Consider the following 20,340-nt stretch of genomic DNA (forward strand, 5'->3'; position numbering starts at 1 on the left):
TTATTGTCATTGTACAGAGGCAAGGTCAAAGACAATTGCTATTTTAGGCAGCCTCCAGGTTTCTTGGAGACAAAGGTGTATATCTGCATAACCTTGTCCTTGCCATCTGCATAACCTTCAGACCTGAGGTGTTTAAGTTTAAATGAATTGGAATAGATAAATGAAACATATGTTTAGCATTCCTTAACCTTCACCATGCCACAGGACCAGCTGCAGTACCATAATTCAGTTGCCAGGAGCATTTTTGTCTAATTTATCTTCATATACTTACATTCATACAAAAAATCAGCATTAAGGGCTTTTAGACAAGTAAACATACATTCTTGCAGTTTAGGTGTCCTGTTCCAACATATTGCTATGAAACAATACTATCAAACCATGGGAAATATGGTCAGCAGAAAAAAACGCTTGTTATTGTGAATTTGTTTTTTTCCTTAATTTGAAAGGGGAAATGTTAATAACAAATTGTGTTTCTTAGGAATATATACCTGTCTGCAAAGGCTAAGAGGCAAAAACTCTGGGCCTAAGCTTCACCATTGCTACCATAGCTTTGGGACTCCTTTTTAAGACCACTTTCTCCATTTCAGAAAATAACTAGGCCTCTTTTCTGAGTATATGAAAGTAGATCCATATTGATTTTGCATACTTTTTTCCCCCCTCTCCACACCCCCATTAGGCTGGATGAAAACTGCTTCTGTTTTAATTAGTGGTAATCTACTAAACAAATTAATTTTCAAAATATTTTTTACAGTGGCTCAGATATTTTGAGTTGTCTCAACTCAAATTGCAGTTTGGGTAGAAACCAACTCTGTAACTTGTGACTACATTAAATTAACTTTACATCTTTTTTTTTCCTCCTTTTTCTTCTTCAATGAAGCAATGGTATATCCCTACAAATACTTATTACTGAGTTTGTCACCTTGTCCTTTTCTAATGCTTTAAAATCAGTTTAATATTTTAGAATTCAGTTGCTGAAAATATTGAATTGGACAGAGGGTAAAGAAGACACAAGACACATCAGTTCAAACAGTGTCATGATGGGTTAATCAATGAATGGATCCAGTCTTCCTCCTCTATGACACAGTAAAAGTTAATATTCCCATGCAGCAGGCTGAGGAATGAATTCTGCCTGCTGCAATCTACTACTGAGTATCATCCAGGTATTTGCTCAACACATCAGACAGACAGTTTCAAAAATAATACACATTCACAATATGTATTACACCAGTCCCTTTGCTGTGATTATATGTGCTGTGCTAAGCCCTCATCTACAGCCTAGGAGATGCCTTCTCCTGCCAAAACCCAGCAACTTTCAAAGAGAGATGAAAGGAAGATATTATTGTGTTTTGTTCCTTAAGCTGCTACAATGCAAAGAAAAATTAGAGTATTTGTTTCCTTCCTGTAAAATTATATATATGTGTGTGTATCTGTCACTGTTACAGAAAGTGATAGATTGTTCCTAAAAATAGGTCATAAATTGAACACTGCGCTTCAGCCTGCACAGCTTAAATTCAGCAAAGCTTTTCTTTCCTGAAAATCAAGCCCATTGTTTTTCTCCTTCACAAATGCCAATCCACACTCCAACCTTTTTTGTGGAACAACATCTGCTACACAACATTGAATATAGATCAGCAGATCCAAATATGTTCGGCCCAAGTTGCAGGGATATTTTCTCAAACGGCGACTCTAATTTATAAAGTTAAGAAATCAAACTGCTTTTAAAATTCGAAAAGTCTTTATCTCGCTCCTTGTCAAGTACTTTTTTTAAAGAACACTATTTCTCTTAAATTCAATACAGTTTCATAGGTAGTATTAGAGGGTTTTTTTAAAGATAATTCTCCAATTTGTATTGAATAACTGTATTTTCAAATAATCTAATCTAAATTTCAGGAAACAGGTGATATCTGTTATACTAAGAAAAAAATCTATGTTACTATAGTGCAAATATTTTTGGCATTTAATCAAAATCACCCTTTTAAATTTTTCTCAGGTAAAGAAGACGTTATAAACAATCAATACTTTTCAAGTGTCATTGTATAAAAGTACAAAATTCCTCTGAATATTATTCTTTCCTTCTTTCTTATTTTTCATCTTATATTTTCACTTCTTAGTGTAAAATTATAAAATATCTTTAAAATACTTTAATAAACAGAAAATAAAGAAATAATATAAATATTAAAAAATAAATAAGCACAATTTGCAAATGATTCTGTATTCTGTATATTCAGTAACCTAAAATTCACCTAAAAAATATTAATGGTAGGGATTGGGTATTGCTTGCAATTCCTTTTGTGATCAGAATTGAGGGTATCACATTGTTCTTTTGGAATATGTATAAATCAAATAACCAAATTAAATAATCATGTTCCTTACAGAGCTTTTGTTTCTCCAATAGTCCTCCTTCGAGGAAACACCTAACTCATGTTGGAGACAGTAAAAATGAACCTGGTCCTAATTTAATGAGCAATCTATTTTCAAATTAATTTTTTAACAACCACTTCCTACTCTATATGTATTTATATTCCTGACTGATATAATTTTGAAATCTCTTGTAATAATTTACTGAAGGTACCTATGCAGCATCTCTACTAAACAGAAAAACATTATCCCCTTGGCACATTTAAAACAGCATCAGTGTTTTTATGCTGCAGATAGAAGTATTATGGATTCAAAAGTATCTTCTGTTTTTATAACGAGGAGATAGTGTGAAGGGAGAAGTAAATTAGGCTCCCTACCAACCTAATGCAATGGTGAGCTGCTATGGAGATCATTTCAGCTGCCCAAGTAATGCGTTTCCTAGTCTGAAGATTGTGAGGGAGAATGAGAGACTTTTGTGTCAGATCTGTTAATGTTCACAGCACCGAGGAAATCTACTTTCAACTTCTAGTAGCAGAGCCCAAAACAGAGGCTGGCATGAGCAAGCTCACCTGCAAGCACTGCTGTTCTCAGATGTTCCTCATAGCCCTGCCTGCTTTGTTAGGACTGACATCTGCTCAAGGACCTATCTGACTTTCTAAATGATAATTCTGCATCTTGCATGTTTGTAACTGCAGCTTGTTATAAGAGCAGAACTGGAAATGGAATTGAGCTTTCCTGCAGTGCTTGGTTAAATCAATTTCTATCTGTGTTTTCATATGCTTGTTTACTGCCTTCAGTTGCTAGTGATTTCACCCATTGGTGGAACATTTCTGTTTGATCCTGTCCTTTCTGACTTTTTCATGCCTGCTCCAGTTTAGGTGTCCTGAAATTTTGATCTAGATATTTAAATTATGCCTTAATATCAAGAGGTTTAACCCCAGACTGTAAAGAAGTAGCAGGCAGCAACTTGCTCACTCCCCGCCAGCGGGATCAGGGAGAGCATCAGAAGGGTAAAAACTGGAAAACCTGAGTGTTGAGATAAAGATAGTTTAATAGGCAAAGCAAAAGTCATGCACACAAGCAAAGCAAAAAAGGAATTCACTCACAACTTCCCATGGTTGGGCAGGTGTTCAGCTACCTCCAGGAGATCAAGGCCCCATCACACACAACTATGGCTTGGGAAGAAAAATGGCATCACTCCAAATGTCCCCTACTTCCTCCTTCTTCCTAAAATTTTATACAGTGAGCAGGATGTCATGTGGTCTGCAATATCCCTTTGCGAAATTTAGGTCACCTGTCCTGGCTGTGTCTCCTCCGAAAATCCCACAGACCCCCAGCCTCTCTGCCAGCATGGCAGTATGAAAAGCAGAAAAGGCCTTGGCTCTGTGCAAGCTCTGCTCAGCAACAACAAAAACATCTCTATATTATCAACTCTGTGTTCAGCACAAATCCAAAACACATCCCCATACAGTTAGTGAAAAAATCTAACTCTACCCCAGCCAAACCCAGCACACATAAAAAGTAGTAACAGAGGGGAAACACGGACACTGAATGAAAAACTAATCCACCAGCACTGAAATACTTACTGGGCACTAAAAGTATTTTTCTTCTCTGAGCTTACTAGATATGTCTCTACAGACTCTGTGCGTGAACTGGACTGTGTTATAGTCTGGCAGGAAGAACTGCTATCCAAAGATCAGCACATCCTTCATCAGTGATAGAAGCAGCTCACAGACCTCTAAATGTGCTCAGTGAAGCAAAGCTGGAAAACAAGTGCTCTCTAAAAAAAAAAAATCAAAGAAAGTAAATAAAAGCTCCACAGTGCTCTTTAAGTTTGGCAGTATATATGTAATTTAGTCTTGATGGAAAATAAGCTGTTTTCACACCGTGCCCCTATCCTTTGCTTATCCACCACTTCACTGGTCAAACTTAGCAAACACCACACTACAAAAAGGAATGTGGTCATGGTTGCATGCATGGATGTCTCTAATCTCTTTAACAGTTTTTACCAAGATACATACCTGGCATCTTGTGTTCTGAAGCATGTTGTGGCTGCCAGTTCTCTGCCTTAGCTTTTTGTATGTTAGGAAATGCCTTTTGAACATGATTGTATCCACATTCCCGTCATTAAAGATGTATCTGTATCACATTCCCTGCCTCAGCTGCAATTATTTAGCCATTTTCTGCCACCCCATCTTTGACATAGGGGGCCCTGCTGTCCAAATTAAATTTTAATGAAGGCTTGAGCACGTGCTCGCACATTGTAGAGTTCCACTGCAGTCCCACAAAGAACATGAGCTGAACACTCACAGTTAGTGGGTAAGTGTTGTGCTATCACATTTTAAAAGGAACAAATGTTGGCATATGGTGAATGCTCTGCCAGCTCCACTTTGCCCAGTACTTTTGTCACTGCCCCACATTCATTTCTGTGCAATTTCTTCCTGCTGTCTCGTCTGCCTAAGATGACCAGAATCCCACATGTCAAGAGAAAATTATACAACTTTAATTTTTAACCCAGCCTGCTTACTTCTGCTAACCCTGTCACCACTGCACTTTGGTTTTTTGGAAAGACAAAATTCCAGTATATATTATACAAATAATGCTGTTATCATCTATTATGCAATAATTGCTGTTCTTGTTACTCACGCAGTTGTCATTCAGGGCTTTCTTTTGTTATCAGTGCAATCCTAACTTCAACAAATCAAATTGACCTATGATCAGTTTGAATTACAACATAGAGAAGGAATAAAATCTTCAATTTTCTGTCTGTGAGGTCCTGTGCTCCCTGTGCATGCCCTAATACTGTGTAATAGTAAGCATTGCTTTCATGGACCTCTTCTTTCCTTCGTCTCAACTTTTCAGTCCCTTTTAGCAAGCCCTGTTTTATTCTGTGTGATCCTTCAAAATCATCAAATGAGCCATTACACAGACAACTGCCACCCTGTCACACTGACCAAATTAATCTCCAGGGCATAAAGTGCAGGAGGGGTTCTCCTTCTGCAAAACCTTGTAATCATGTCACTGAAAATTACACCCCAAGAGGCTCGTTCAGAAGTACTCAACTGAAGCCATATGACAATCTTAATTCTAGCTTTTATGAATTTTTGAGGACTTGGTTAAGCTTATATCAAAATCTTTCAGAAACCTCAAAAAGTTTTACCATGTCAAAAATGTATTGGTTTGCCTTCATAGTAAAGTATAGCTGAGACTTTTGTGATGAAAAAGTTCCATAAAACTTGGAATAAAGCAGAAATATGAAATGCATCAGCCCCAAAGGGTTGAAGATTGGCAAAGATAGTATTTCAAACAGGAAATCCGTGATGGTCTTATATGTGACACACCAATATCACTTCTAATTATCTTTGGCTCAGAAATCTGATTTGATGCTAACAATATATAATTTTTTACTTTTCCTTTGCTAAGGAAAATATTTGACAAAATTAAGGAAGTTCCAAGAACAAATGTACAAGTCAGCTCTCCTTAAAAGAAGTGTCCAGGTAAATATATTCTGGACAAGGCATAGACTACCAGCAGCAATAAACTGCCTGTAGCTTTTAGGAGGAAAAATATCTCCTTTTGAAGTTATCTTTTCTATCATTACACTATTTCAGCTTGTCAATATTCACTATGACAGCAGTTCCAGCAATTTTATGATACCTTCAGTACAGATAAATAACAAGAGATTAACCTACATTCAGTCTGAAAAGATGAGGAAAAAATATTTGTTAACCAGAACTGACTTGTGACAGACCTTTTATGCTGTTTTCCAAGAGGATAAGGAAACTTATGAATTTCTATTTCTTGTGGATTATGAGTGCATAAAATCTTTTTTTTCACTTTTGGAACTAGAAGCATTATGCAATAATCACATACTTGATATCACACAATGAAATAAGGAAACTGAGGGTAAAGCTAAACAAAATGTTCTGTGATGACTCCTTTTACACAGATTATGTTGAGACAGTCATATGTAGAGTTTGCTTCCTCTAATTTTAGTTTCAATAATTTTCAATAAATAGGCAAGAAAGGAACATGAAAGACTACACAGTTGTTGCCAGTCTGTCTTTAACATTTCATCTCCAGCTTTCACAATTTTACCTTAGACATACAGAACCTTTTTTATACTTTGGGGATATTTTGTGATCTTAGCCAAGTATATTTGTGTATTTCCATTTATTTCCAGTTATTAAATCAAACATCTTCTCTAACTCATTCTTTTTTGACAAAGCTTTAAAATTAATAGAAAGCCGATCTTATTAAGTTTTCAAGGTCTCACTTTAACTGTATAGAGTCCACTTTGTTCAATTTTGCAATGTAGCAGTGGACAGGTTGCAGCAAGGAAATATTCTTGTAAACATCAACATTTTCTGATGTAAACATCAACATTTTGTTGATGTCCTAGCTGATAATGCATCATCAAAATTCAAGCCTCTGTAACAAACAACAAATCATAATTTTCTAATTCCTTCAAAAACACTAACTATGTTTGATCTGGGAAAATTCAAATCTTGATGACACAAGACAAGCTTCAACAAAAATAACACAGATTTAGTAACTCTTATTTATAGGAATCAGTAACATCAGTTTTTCTCTGTTACATCCAGTTCTTTGCTGTAATTTGACCAAGTTCTTCACTCTTAGAACCTGAGCATCTTCAGGCATTTTCATTCCAGTTCCCCTCAAAACTTTAATCTTTACCTTAACTTAAAGGGAAACAATTTCTTCTGCAGCTTTCATTACACACATTTATAAACATACTTAGTCAATCTTACAGAGAACAACTTCAAGTCTCGCAAGCCCTTTTCTAGGGAAATTCCTACCAAAATGAACTGTCCTTGCTTCTCCCTATATTCTTGTGCACTGTTGCTTTCATTATGAACAGGTTTCTTTAGACAGAGTTCTACACTAAAAATAATATTTAATCTATGGTTATAGACAAAGCTTTGCAATGGTTTCACAGAATGGCTGACACTGGAAGGGGCCTGTCGAGGTCATCTACCAAGTCTGTCACTTCATTTAGAAGGTTCTCAAGCAAGTCAAGTGAGAATTACTGTTGAGAAGGTTTCCTCTCAGGTCCTAGGATTCCAAAGAGAAGTGCTGCCAGCAATGACTAAGAAAAAGAGGGTATTCAGTACTTCTGCTTTCTCCATATCCTGTGTAACCAGATCCCTGCTCTTGTTAATGTAAACACATTTTCCCTGGTTTTATTTTCATCACCTGTAGAAGCCTTTCTTATCATCCCTGGTGTTCCCACATAGTTTTATTTCCATTTGGGCTTTAGCTTTCCTAACTTCCTCCTTGGATGTTTGGACAAGGTTTCTGTATTCTTACCACATTACCTAGCCTTACTTCCACCCTCTTTTCTTCCTTTATGTCTTTCAGTTTGGCCAGAAGCAGCTTGTTTATCCACAGAGGCCTCCTGGCATTTTTGCATGGCTTCTCATTCTTTGCAAGAGAACCCCCCTGAGCTGAGAGGGGGTGGTCCCTGAATACAAATGAGAATTCTTGTTTCCCTCCTCCCTTCAGGGCCTTATCCTCAGGTGATTCTCCTAAGAATATAATTTAAGAGGACAAACTCTCCTATCCTAAAGTGCAAAGCCATAAACTTGCTTTTTTCACCCTCTTCTGTTCCCCTAGACTTGATCTCTTGGCTCAAGCATTTGTCACTTCACACAAGAAGAGAAAGACATAAAGCAAGAGCTGAGTGCTCTGTGCAAGGCCAGCTGAAAGATCCACGGTGGTGAGCAACCACTGTTAAGCAACCCATGATTCAGAAAAAAAATAAAACCAAAGTGCATGTGTTATAATGTAGCTGAAAGTGTGACTAATTACATGTAGGTGTAATTCAGCTAGATTAAGCTCTAAAGGAGTTTATAAGATTTTCCAGTAGCCAATGCACTCCAGGCATCTTCTCCTTTTGAAAACTATACTTTAATCCTCCTCTTTGCATTTTTCTTTTGCAGCTGTGAGACTGTGCCACAGTCAGCCACAACTGCTGATAGAAGAAAAGATTGTGCTTTTCCCCTCAGCTCTGCACACCTGAGCTGAAAGCACCACTTAGCTTGGAGTGAATTTCTCTTAGGCTTCAAGAGAAGGGTGCTGCTGGAGCCTCTTCTTAGGATAACATGTTACACCTTAAATCCTCTGTGGCTCAACTTGAACACCAGAAAGAAGAGAAGAGGCAAATTACGGGCCTGCAGTGACACTTTCATTATTTCCTAGGAACAAATCCTGCCTAAGCTATTCAGAGCAGCGTTCCCTCAGGTTTGTCTCCACTTGCTGCTATCTCAAATCTGACTGTTTTTTATTCAGTTCAAAGTATATGACTTTGAGATAGAGTAATCATCTAAAGAAAGAGCTAGTAAAATGTCACACAGTAGATAAAAAGTTGAAGGAAATTAAAAAGCCAGGAAGTCACTCACCAAGTATTTATCATCACCACCACTGGTGTATAATCTGTCTACACATCCATGTGGACAAATAGTGAGTCCAAGGCTTGAATTACTACCAGAAAAAACTGCCAGAAAGGAAACCTCAACAAACCACATGGGTGCTGATCTGGATAATAGTAAACGCAAAATAGGGAATCAAATAATTAGATGATAGATCCTAAAGATCAAGTGAACATATAATTTATGCAAAAGATACCCTGTAAGCATGAAATAAATTTGCGATTTATGTTAAGTTGAAATCTTATGACACAAAACCATATGTAAATGTCTAATAATAGTAAGTACTGTGATAGTTGCAATTATATAAGATTACAAATTAATTAAAAATTTACAGGTAGAAGTCATGGAGATTTTGAGTATACAAGTGGGATGGAGAGGGGCAAGAGTACACCAACCAAATGCAAGTGTCCAACTCATTCTCTTGGACAAAATCTCAATAAGCTAAAGTTTTAACCACAACAGGAAAATTAACTGAACATAAGTCTTACCTTGTAGGTTTCTTCCTTGTCAGTATGAACTATTCTTTTCCATTTTAGCAGTAATGATAAAAAAAAAAAAACTAACTTTTTTGCTAATTAAACTTTTAAGAAATATTAAAGATGAAATATTTAAATCTTTCATATCCTCTTCCCCTCTATTTTAGAGATTCTAAAATAATATTTTTTAGTTTTGTTATCTTTGGCTTTAGAAATGGGTTTCTAAATGCTATTTCTCACATATAGTTTTTCTGTGAATTGCATTGAAGACATTGCATCTAATACAAATCTTCTTAAAATCAGTGGAAAATATTGCAGTTAGTACCTGAACTAAAACTCAGGGAAATACAACCTTGCCAAATCCAATTTTCAGTTCCTTGCACAGCACTTTGTCTGAGAGTATTACTGAATAGAAAGAGAAGACTTTAAAGTAATTCATTTGGAGTTTATAAGAGGTTAAGTAAATGGTAACCCTTTAATAAAAAGGGTGAACTTTAAATCCTAGTTATGCAGTTCAGTATATCAAACAGCATCTTATTAAAAAAGAGCATAAAGCTCTCCATAAAATAGTTCATTTCCATAACACACTTACAACAACTGTTAATTCACACTTTTCCTACTTTCTTGGTAAAAATTTTAATATCAGGAGTGCCAAAAGCATTGTTTTTTTGTTTAGTTTTCTTGGTAATGATAGCATCTTTTTTGCTAACCAAAAACATTAATGACATTTCCTGAACTAATAAATTGAATTAATTTTGCCAATACAGATGTTTCATAGGGAGCACTGGTCATCCAATTTTAACCTTTGTATTTATGTAAGCTGGCAATGAAGTTGAAAGAATTTCTAAAGACATATTGATCAGGTTATCTTAAATGTTTCATTTTACATTTCTAAACTGCTACAAGTTTGAAATACTTTCATTTCAAATGTTATGATTGAAATTATCAAAGCCTATTTCTATTTAGAAGTGCTTTTAACAATGAAAACACAACTTCACTGATTTATTTATTTTAAAGTATAGCAACACTCTCTGCCATAACTTTAAGGATATTAAGCTGCTTTTTCACAGTAGAGGTTTTTGTTGTTCAAAGTGTACTTTCTTCTGAAATGCAGTCCAGAGAAATTATTCTCATAGGGGTTTTATTTCTTCATCTTGAGAAATATAAATTTAGATTCTGTTACTAACTGGTTCCTTGTAATCAAGGGGCTGGCATCTGGGAGTTTTATAATCCTCAGGCTACATTAAACAGAAGGATAGTTCTAAGGCAGAAGAGTTGTAAGAGTAAGTTAATAAAAACCATTTTAACACTCCTCCTTTAGATGAAATTTTGAGCTGTTATAAGGCTTTTCTTAGTTTTCTTAGTATTAAATATTATGTAATTTAGAAACTTTTTTTTTTAATACTGAGAATGTTCCAAATTAAAAAAAACTTAAAGAATTCATCCCTTGAGCAAATTATATTGCGTTTTAGGAATGTATTATGCCTAGACAAAGCTTTCTGTTAGAAAAGTTCAGGTTTTGGAGGCAATCATTGGACTCAGAGTCAAGAGAAATAACAGAGGCAAAATAAAAGAATAACAGTTACTCCAACTCTGGTTAAGATAATCAGTAAAAACAACAAACATGACCAGAATTAGATAGGCCAAAAAGATAGTTCCAAGTTATTTTTATGACCCAAATTTACCAGGTGTGGATACAGATGAATTTAAAACCTTCTCTGGAAGGATCTTACATGTTTTATAAGTTTTGTAAGCCTTGTCAGGCTTCTGTTGTTGGCTTCTATTAAGTGTGCTAAGTATTCAAATTAGCTCAAAGCAAAACAGTGCAGAGTATGAAAGTAAGCTGTGTTAGTTCAAAGGGCCACAGACTGGCATGTTACCCAAATCAGCATGATAATTCAATTTTTTTAATTGCTTAATGAAATTCTTGTCCTCAAATTTCAATGAGGTATTCATGCACTGTCGTCAAAATGTGCAAAATGGAAATGACCTACCTGACACAAACCATTTAGCTGAAGTAAGGACATATCATAAAACCTACTGTTGGTTCCTGCAGTTGCTAAATTAGATTATTTTGATCTCCAGATCTCTTAGAGTGCCTTCTTCTTTTTAATAAAAGCATAACCACTTGGAAAGGAATAAAACCATAACCTCTATGAATTTCCAACATGAATATGAATGAAGCAGTCTCCTGCTCTCTCCTCCATCTCCCAGTGCAGGGTTGCAGTAGCAAGAATACCAGGCAAGAGACAATCACAGTCTCTTGATATAAAATATTAACCATAACCACTGTACTCATTATTCTATCTCATGGAACTGCATCCACAAGTATGCTATATATTGGTCTTGACCAAGCTTGGATTCTTATCAGATTTGGCATCCAAAACAACTGTGATAACAAATCAAAATAACTTTGTGGCAGAGGTGTTCATTTACTTTTCATTCCCATCTGTTTTGAAACACAAAATATAGCAAATTACACTCAATAAGCAGCTAGACAAGTCTTATGAGATGGGAGATACAAGTAATCTCCTTCTACATTTATTACAAAGATTAAGAGAATAAGTCAATGAAAGTACTTTAAAAAATCTCAAATATTGTTAAAAGCTTTTTACAAACAGCACTGTGCAAAAGGATAACATGTCTATAAAAATTCAATGATTGCATAAATTTCCCTATCAGATATGTAGAATTTTCAAGAAAGATGCTTTACTTTCTTAATTTTCCCAAAGCTCTTTTCCAAAGAGCAATAGAAATCTTAAATATAGACTATAGAAAGCTATAGAATTAAGGCTAAGAAAAGGAAAAATTATTTTCTAAAAATTGCAGTCCTGGAAATGTACTGGAAGTGAACTAGCAAATCCTCAGTCATCAAAGCTGTATCTTTGCATGAGTATGGCATTCATACATTAATTCAAGTAATAAAATGAAACATAAATTTGGTTACGATTTCTTTCTTGCATATACTTTAGTATATAATGATTTTTTGGGTTGTTTGAAAGGTATTTCCTAATTTAATCTCCTACCTATCTTCAGATGTTCTTCCTTAGCTCAAGAACCTTTTGCCTGCCTCAATTTGCACCTTACACAGCTGTAGACTCTACTCCTTTCACTTTGTTAGGACTGGCTTGTTAGAACCTTAAAAAAAGGTGCTCACAACCTGAGCATCCTGGTAGAAAATGTTTTCTAAAGCTGTTTAGATTTGCCCATTTTCCCAGATGAGGGCTGATATGGCTGGTCTTGTTTAAGATCAACACGTTTAATCTAACAAAATACAGAAATTGTTAATCCAGTGATTAAATTAAGACAAAAATTATCTCTGTTCTGGAATTATCGCCCCCCTATTATTCTTTACTAAAAGGTGCAGAAGTAACCCACAGACGGGTAAAGAGCTGAAATAGAAGAAAAACAAGCAAACCCTCAACAAAACAAAACAAACCACAAAAAAATCCCCCAAACCAAACAAAAGAAAACAAACAAAATGAAAAAAAGAAGGAAAGGACTGGCACCCTGGTTTGATAACCTGTGATCACATTAAAAGCAAGAGTGTACTTGTGGACACAACATGTGAATAAGAGTATTTCAATAACAGCCTCAAGGTACTTCAAATGGTGTGAAGTTTAAAGAATTCTTTGATAATGGTTAAGGGTAAATGGGTGAATTTTTGCTATGGAGGCAAAAATATGAGCATATTTCTTCACTGTTCATTTAAGAAGAAATCATGTATCATATGACATATATTGGAAATCTGGAGACACTTTCTATATTCTGAGCAAGATATATTGCATAAATTTAGGAAATTATGACACATTCAGGGAAAGAGTTTCCCTTGAAGGGTCAGTAAATACTTTAAACTTGCTACATGACAACTGTTTGCCCTACTGATATTTCTATATACTGAAAGAATTGTTCCAACACTCCTAAAATCTGAGAATTCTCAGATGATATCCATGGAGTTCTGTACAGCAGGACAGGGTGGAGTCATTAACATGTGGCCCTTTTTTTGTGCCCTGAGGATCCCAAAAATACACACACATCCCTACCCTCTGGTCCCCAGGTGATCCTTCCTCTGCCTCCTGTCCTGCCTTGCTGCAGGTGAACACCTCAGTGCTGAGAATGAAATTCCGTCCTGCACAGGCTTCACCTGCAATATATCCCTGGGCATCAGTTCTGCAAATCCTTGTTCTTCTGCATTACTTTAAATTAAAGGCAAGTTGGGGCAGAGGCACCACTATGCAGAGATCCACTGCTCCCTTCTAGAGGTGCTGGAGGGGAAAAAATTTAAATTACCCCCTCCATCTCAATCCTATAAAGGAATGCATAATTTTCATATGAAAGAGAGAAGTCCAAGTGATTTTTATTCCAATTATGTAAATTGAAGATCAAATTTGATGTGTGTTTATGTACCTGAGCAGAAAGTGTTTCCCAGTCATGAAGAATACACTGGAGTAATTGGGAAGAGGTTAAAAAAAGTTTAGTTTCGTATGTTTAACTCATAAATAAAAAAAACAGCTTAAATAAGCAAACCTGTAATTGTTAGGAGTGAAGTAATACTGATTCTTCTTTTCTGTAGATATGTAAAGTTTAAATGACTCAATTTCTGATACACACCATGACAGCTTTCCTTTAAGGATCAATTTAGTCAGGAGCTGGCTGACTGTATGAGTGTTGGGTAGTTTTAACTCAGAGTATTCTGTCATATTAAAATCACATGGGTAATGAGGAAAGTGCTTGCCATATAACATGTTCTCTGAAAATAAAATTGTCTTCAGTGAGATGAAATTAAAACACTGGGACAGAGCATAGCAGTAGTTGAACTTCAGTTTGCTCTATTAGCCAACTGCTCCTGCTATTTTGAGCACTCTAGAAGTCTCTGTGGGAAAAAATTATTCCAATTTGGTTTATCTTTTTCTTGGAACTGATAAATGGTACAAAGGAGACTCTCATCTAAGAGAAAAATAGATCACATATTCCTGTTAGGTGGACGAGGTTACATAGATTTCATACAAAAAGGTCTTTCTAAAATTGAAGTTCATGTTACATTTTAAATAAATGATGTGATGTGGACAAGTGGTGGGTGTGTGTATATAAGCATCTAGCATTAATCAGCAGGCACATGAAATTGACCTGTGGTTAAATGGCAAACATGCATTGTGATCCAAATAATGCTGAGAGCATAATGAGGAAAGAACTTTCAGCTCATTTGCCAGAATATGATTACATTTATTTCTATTTCTTACACAGTGTTTTCTGGCAGGGGATGGAAAAGTAAGTGATATTTAATTACATCAGTAGTTTCAAAACAATAATGGAAAATAATGCCAGTTTGCTGTTCATGTCATGTCCACTGTTAAGCAAATTTATTTCTCTTCATAAATCAATTTATTTTTCAGTGTAGGTGGAATCATTACAAAAGGGTCATCTCCCCAGCATTTGAATTTGCTGACCGTCTGGTTCACAGCCATGCATTGCTTATTCACACTGAGAGCCATTTAAGCAGAAGCTTACATGAGAAGGTTGACATTTTATTAAAGCTGAGTGAATAATCTGAAATTTATTACTGAATGCACATTTTGGGGTTTTAGTCCTAATTGATTGACCCGGTACTTCTATAATAGGGGAGGAAGATGAAGAAGGACAGGAAATGGACCCATTAAGGAATGGACATCTGCTCAAGGCCTTCATCTAGGAAACGGTCCTAAAATTCTGCTGTCTTCAACATTTGCAAATTACTTGCAGGTTTCTCCACTGAACGATTCTCAGGCTGGAAAGTGTTCACACACAAGTTCAAAGGAAAAGGTATTGCTTTTGCTATATTAAGAAAGACTTGAATCTCCATTATGACTACAGTTTTCATTTTGTAGTTGCTTATATTGCTGGTAACACTTGTAAACAGATTTTTTTTTTTCTTTAAAACTTGTTTAATTTTTAACATTAACTGAACCACTGATTTCTCTCCTTCCCACAATGAAGAGCTTAGATGCACATTAGAACTGCTGCATATTGCAGCAGGATTAATAGTTATTCCATGTTCTTCACTGCTCCCCCTCCCATATTATCTAGAGGTTAATTATGCTGGCTACCATGCTGCTTTGGGACCCACCAGCACCTGGATGCAAAGCAAATACTGAGTTTCTGATCCCAAATCCAGTGGAAAATTATCTGTCTTCTCCCTGGTACCCACTGAATGACTACCAGAAGCTGTCCTTTTCTGAACTTCTCTGTGATCTTTGTCTCTGAGGTTTTGTCTCTTGACATCCATCTTTTGTGAATGAAACTCCTAAATAATAGCAACTGAAAACAGATCTGCAGAACTGCTAGCTGTATAGTCCATACTGGTACAACACCAAGTACAAAATTTTTACAGCACTTCTAGGAAGGACTTCAGTATTTAATCAAATGGAAGTTGCTGAATTGCACTGCTTCCTGCAGTGAATGGTGCACACGTGCATAAATATTGATCACTAATATGGGATATGGGGCTTTTAAACAAACACGGTCTGACTGCCTGGATATCAAGAGAGAGGTATTTCTCTGAGGCCATTTCACTCATTAAAAGACAGGACAAAAAAATTTCACCTTCATTAGTTTTGTGGAATGAAAATTTTTTTTTTACTGACTGGCCTTACACAGCTCCTCACCAATCAATGCACTCCTTAGCTTATCCCTCAAATTAAAGCCATCTAACTCATGAATGGGTACTTGTTAACACCAAAACTAGCAGCTGCTTTACAAGGGCTGCTGTATTCTTGTCCAGTAGATACCACATGAATTCTGGCGCTGTCCGTTATAGATATTCCAGTTATGCAGCATCCCTTGGGTAACTTAAGAATGAAGACATAGAATGACATAGAATCTCAATCTAAAAACGAACAAATCTGTCCTCTGATTTGGGCGTCTATCAAAGAAAACCACATTGCTAATCTGTTCTTTGGGACATGAAATTACAGGTTGACCTGCACATGAGTCAGTTCTAGTAAAGTTGTGTGTTTCCCTAAAAGGAATTTATCAGCTCAAATGGTTGCTGTAAGCTCAGGGGGTGTCCTCACATAAGGGTCATTTAAGCACTGTGAAACCTATGAAAACTTCTACTTGTGATATTATGAAACCAGCCATTCTACCTAGCCCAAAATATTCCAGCTTTTGGCATTTACTAAGACCAATGTGTTTTTATTACAAGGTCTGAGAATCAGAAGAAAAGGCACACTTGTCTAACCCACGGGTTAAAGGACTGGCTTGGCCTGCAAGAGGTTTAAATCCAATTTCTATGAATAATTCAGAGGAATCTGTATCCACCCCACTATTCTGGATCAGTTCAGCACAACTCAGATCTTTACTTCCTACATTCCAGACCAGTGTCCTAATTTTCAGTGGACACACAGAAACCTAGGTTTTTGATTTAGATCATCAAGTCTATGTCTACCAACTGTTCTTGCTTTTTATTGGAAACAAAAACGTTAATTCAAGATAAGATTGTCATTAAATGGAATTTGCCTCTGTTAAATTCATATTCCAATGGTTATTGATTTCTTTCAAGTGAAAGAGCATCAGAACATCTACAGTACGAAAGGATTATAACTTCAATATAAGAAATAAAACTCACTTTGTATTCCTCTTGCATCTTGCTCATGAATGCAGCAAAATTTCACACTAATCAGCCCAAGCAGTTAACATGCTATATGAAAATTTAAAATGTCTGCTGACTGTAGCAAAAAGAAGAGGAAAAAAAAAACAAAACCAAACCAAAACAACAAAAAAGCACCTATCTGTAGTAATTACTCAAGATAGTGCACATTGCACTAAAATGTGAAGTTCATACAAGTTTTCACAAGAATGACAAAAGAGATCACTCAAACACCAAAAAAATATTTCAAAGTAAATTTTTTTGTGCAACTCACTGGAGACTCACAGCAGGTTTTGCCTCTTTGGCTCCCTAGTTTTAGTCACTAGACATTATAAATGTGATACAAATATACAAAATATTAAAAAAAATAATTTAAAAGTGTTAAGGTAAATAAACCAAAATATGCAAAGGGCACAAAAACATACAAAAGCCCAGGTGCCAGCAGAATGAATCACAGGCTGTCTGAAAAATTCCATATGCAAAATTTGCAAAATCCTTATGCTAGAAACATTTTTATTTTGTGTTTAGAGAGAATCTTAATCAAATGATTAATATGTATGCAGACAATTTTTTTTACCTAACCTCACTAAAAAATACACGTTTCTGTGTGTATATTCTCCCTACTCCAATAAAACTGTTATGGAATTACAGCACAATTTCCATCCATTGTTTTGTAGATAGCAAAAGAAAGGGCCATGTTTCTCACTTTGCAGCATTTTCCTTTTCAGAATTACATGTTATAGTCAACTCTGATTAGGGGACTCCTATTATAAAATTCTGTGAACTTTGAATTAATAGCATCACTGTCTGCATTGTGGTAAACACTCCTCTCCAGGCTAGGATACTGCTGTGATTGGAGTCAGAAGGGATGAGAATGGAGCCCAATAAAACCTTGCAGCCACTCCCAGCTTACAGGTATAATTGCACAATATTTGCAAAATTCCTATAATTATCCAGCGCCACCTTCTTAGTCCAGTCACCTGACATTTGTGATAAGCCATCCAAATAAGTCACTATCACTCCTTTTCCTAAGTTAGCAACTCCAAAATGATGAAAGCTGATTTATTGGTACTATTAAGGCTGTTTTAAAGTTCAAGCAGGAAGGTGAACAGCTGCAGCAGTAGCAAGAATGTTACAGAAAAATAAAGCAATATTTGTGTATGGTCTACACTATAACCTTTCCCTTTATTAGAGAAAACAGCTACTGCAAAAAGAACCCTGGCAAGACACGCTTTAGAAGGCACAGATCAGCAAACCAATTATCAATCCATCAATTGATCAGAACTAGTCTTGGGAGCAGTTTGCTCTTGGAAATGAAGGCCTGTGCAGATGGCAAGCATGTTCATGACTTGCAGAGCATCTGCACAGAATAGATAATTACAAAGTAGAAGACAAGAACACGAGAACAAAATTAAAGAAAAATAGAATAGGTAAATGCGTATGGAAATTAAGTTATTTACTGTTTTACTCCTAGATCAACTGAATTATTAAGTGATGCATATATAGGTTGTACTTGGTTTAGATTTACATTGTAAGAATATTGTGAGGGTAGAAACAGTTGCCTGCCTCCATTCATCAGGCAGACTCAGCACTGAAAACAACTTTGAATTAGAACAGTAAATGAAGCTCTGTGTATTGATGTTGCTTTAAATAACCATCAGTTGGATTTAGCTCTGAATAGAAGACATCTCTTAAATTTACTAGAGAATAATGGTTCAATTGTTCTACCCTTTTTCATGGGAGAAGGTCTTAAGAAATTCAAAACTTGGACAATACTAAGGGAAAATTTAAGTTAAGGTATACAAATAGATAAAAAACCAGGGTTGTCCATCTCAAAAACTACCAAGGCCATAGAAGGAACTTGCTATAAGATAAGCCACCACAGTAGGAACCTGAGATAAGTACAAATGGGAGGCATTTGTGACAGGAAGGCACTAATTCCAGGCCTGGCAGAGCAGAGGTTTGGTTAGTGCCTCCTGGTTAACACACCTGGACAAACATTCCCACCATGGCAAGCAGTGGGAAAGGAAAAAAAACTGCTCATACACACCCTGTGGATACCTGGAACCTCTCCCCCACTCTGACCCACCTTTTCCCTACAGTTATTTCATGCTAGAGACAAATAAACACAGCCTACTGGTTTCAATGTCTTTCAGCCTGTCCTACGTAAGTTTGTATTTAAAATACTTTCTCATTTAATTCATATTGCTATAATACCCTCTCCTACATATAACAGAAGTTGATTTTTTTTTCTCAAAATTACTTTACATATCAGATTAGTTCTAATGATTGTCTATGGCATAGCTGTATCATCGTGGTATTTAAGTGCTAAAATAATCCAATTTAGGCAGTTTGGTTTTGGCCACTTAATTAGCTGGGTAGAAGTTAAAAACATGTATGAGCAGGGCTCTCCCAGAAGGTGACATTTCCAGACAGATGGTTCATTCTTAAGCAGGCTCAGGATGCTGCCCTCACAGACTGCAAAAGAGATAACCCCATCCTTTGGTTTTGTTCCTGCTCAGCTGGGACAGTGTTCACCTTCTACCAGGTACCCACAAATTAAACCAGGAGCTGTATTCTTTACATCTGCCCCTTCATTTGCAACAGGCTCACAGCATAACAAGACGTGGTTAGTTGGTTTTGGGTTGTTTTGAGCAGAGAGAGAAATACAAGATGAGAAAACCTTCAGGAGGACGCTTGAAAATCTTGGCCACTTTGCTTCAGCATTCAGCAGGGCCACAACAGAAAGGGTTTTTCCATCCCTTTTGCCAAGAACATTTGCATCCATACAAACATGAGGAAAGGGCAGGTTGTGCAGTTTCCTGCCACAGCCCCCAGGCACACAGTTACACACTGGCTGCCCACTGCCACCACCACAGCTGGGGCACATAAATTCTGTGTATAAACACAAACATGGCAGAGTAGGTCACAAACGAGCCACTTTAAAAGCAGTAAGGTACTGTTTTCACCCTTTCCATAGCTTATATAAATCTTACACAATTAAGTACAATTGCAAATAAATCAACCTTGATTAGAAATTTATGCTTTCCATTGTAGTCTATTCACAAGATTTTAACTACATTCACATAGGAAGTGCAAAGAGTCTATTAATCCATTAGGAAAATCATAGAGGACAAAGGATAAACTGATACACATGCTAGAGTTTCATAAACATTGTATTTTTAGAATAATTTCTACATAAAATAATTGAGATTTACTTACAAATTACCATAAAATTCATCATGCATCCTGTATAAATTTTCCAAGTAGTTTGTGACATTTTTTGTTACACTACAGTTCTTTGCAGAAATGCCTAAAATTTATGGAATGTGTCCCTCCTTGATTTAATGCCCTAAAAAACACTTTAAAGAGCACATTCTCAAGCTAATTTCATCCTATATTCATAGTTTCTTTCGTAATATGACATTGA

This window comes from Passer domesticus, chromosome 2, assembly GCF_036417665.1.
Source record: "Passer domesticus isolate bPasDom1 chromosome 2, bPasDom1.hap1, whole genome shotgun sequence".
Taxonomy (NCBI): domain Eukaryota; kingdom Metazoa; phylum Chordata; class Aves; order Passeriformes; family Passeridae; genus Passer; species Passer domesticus.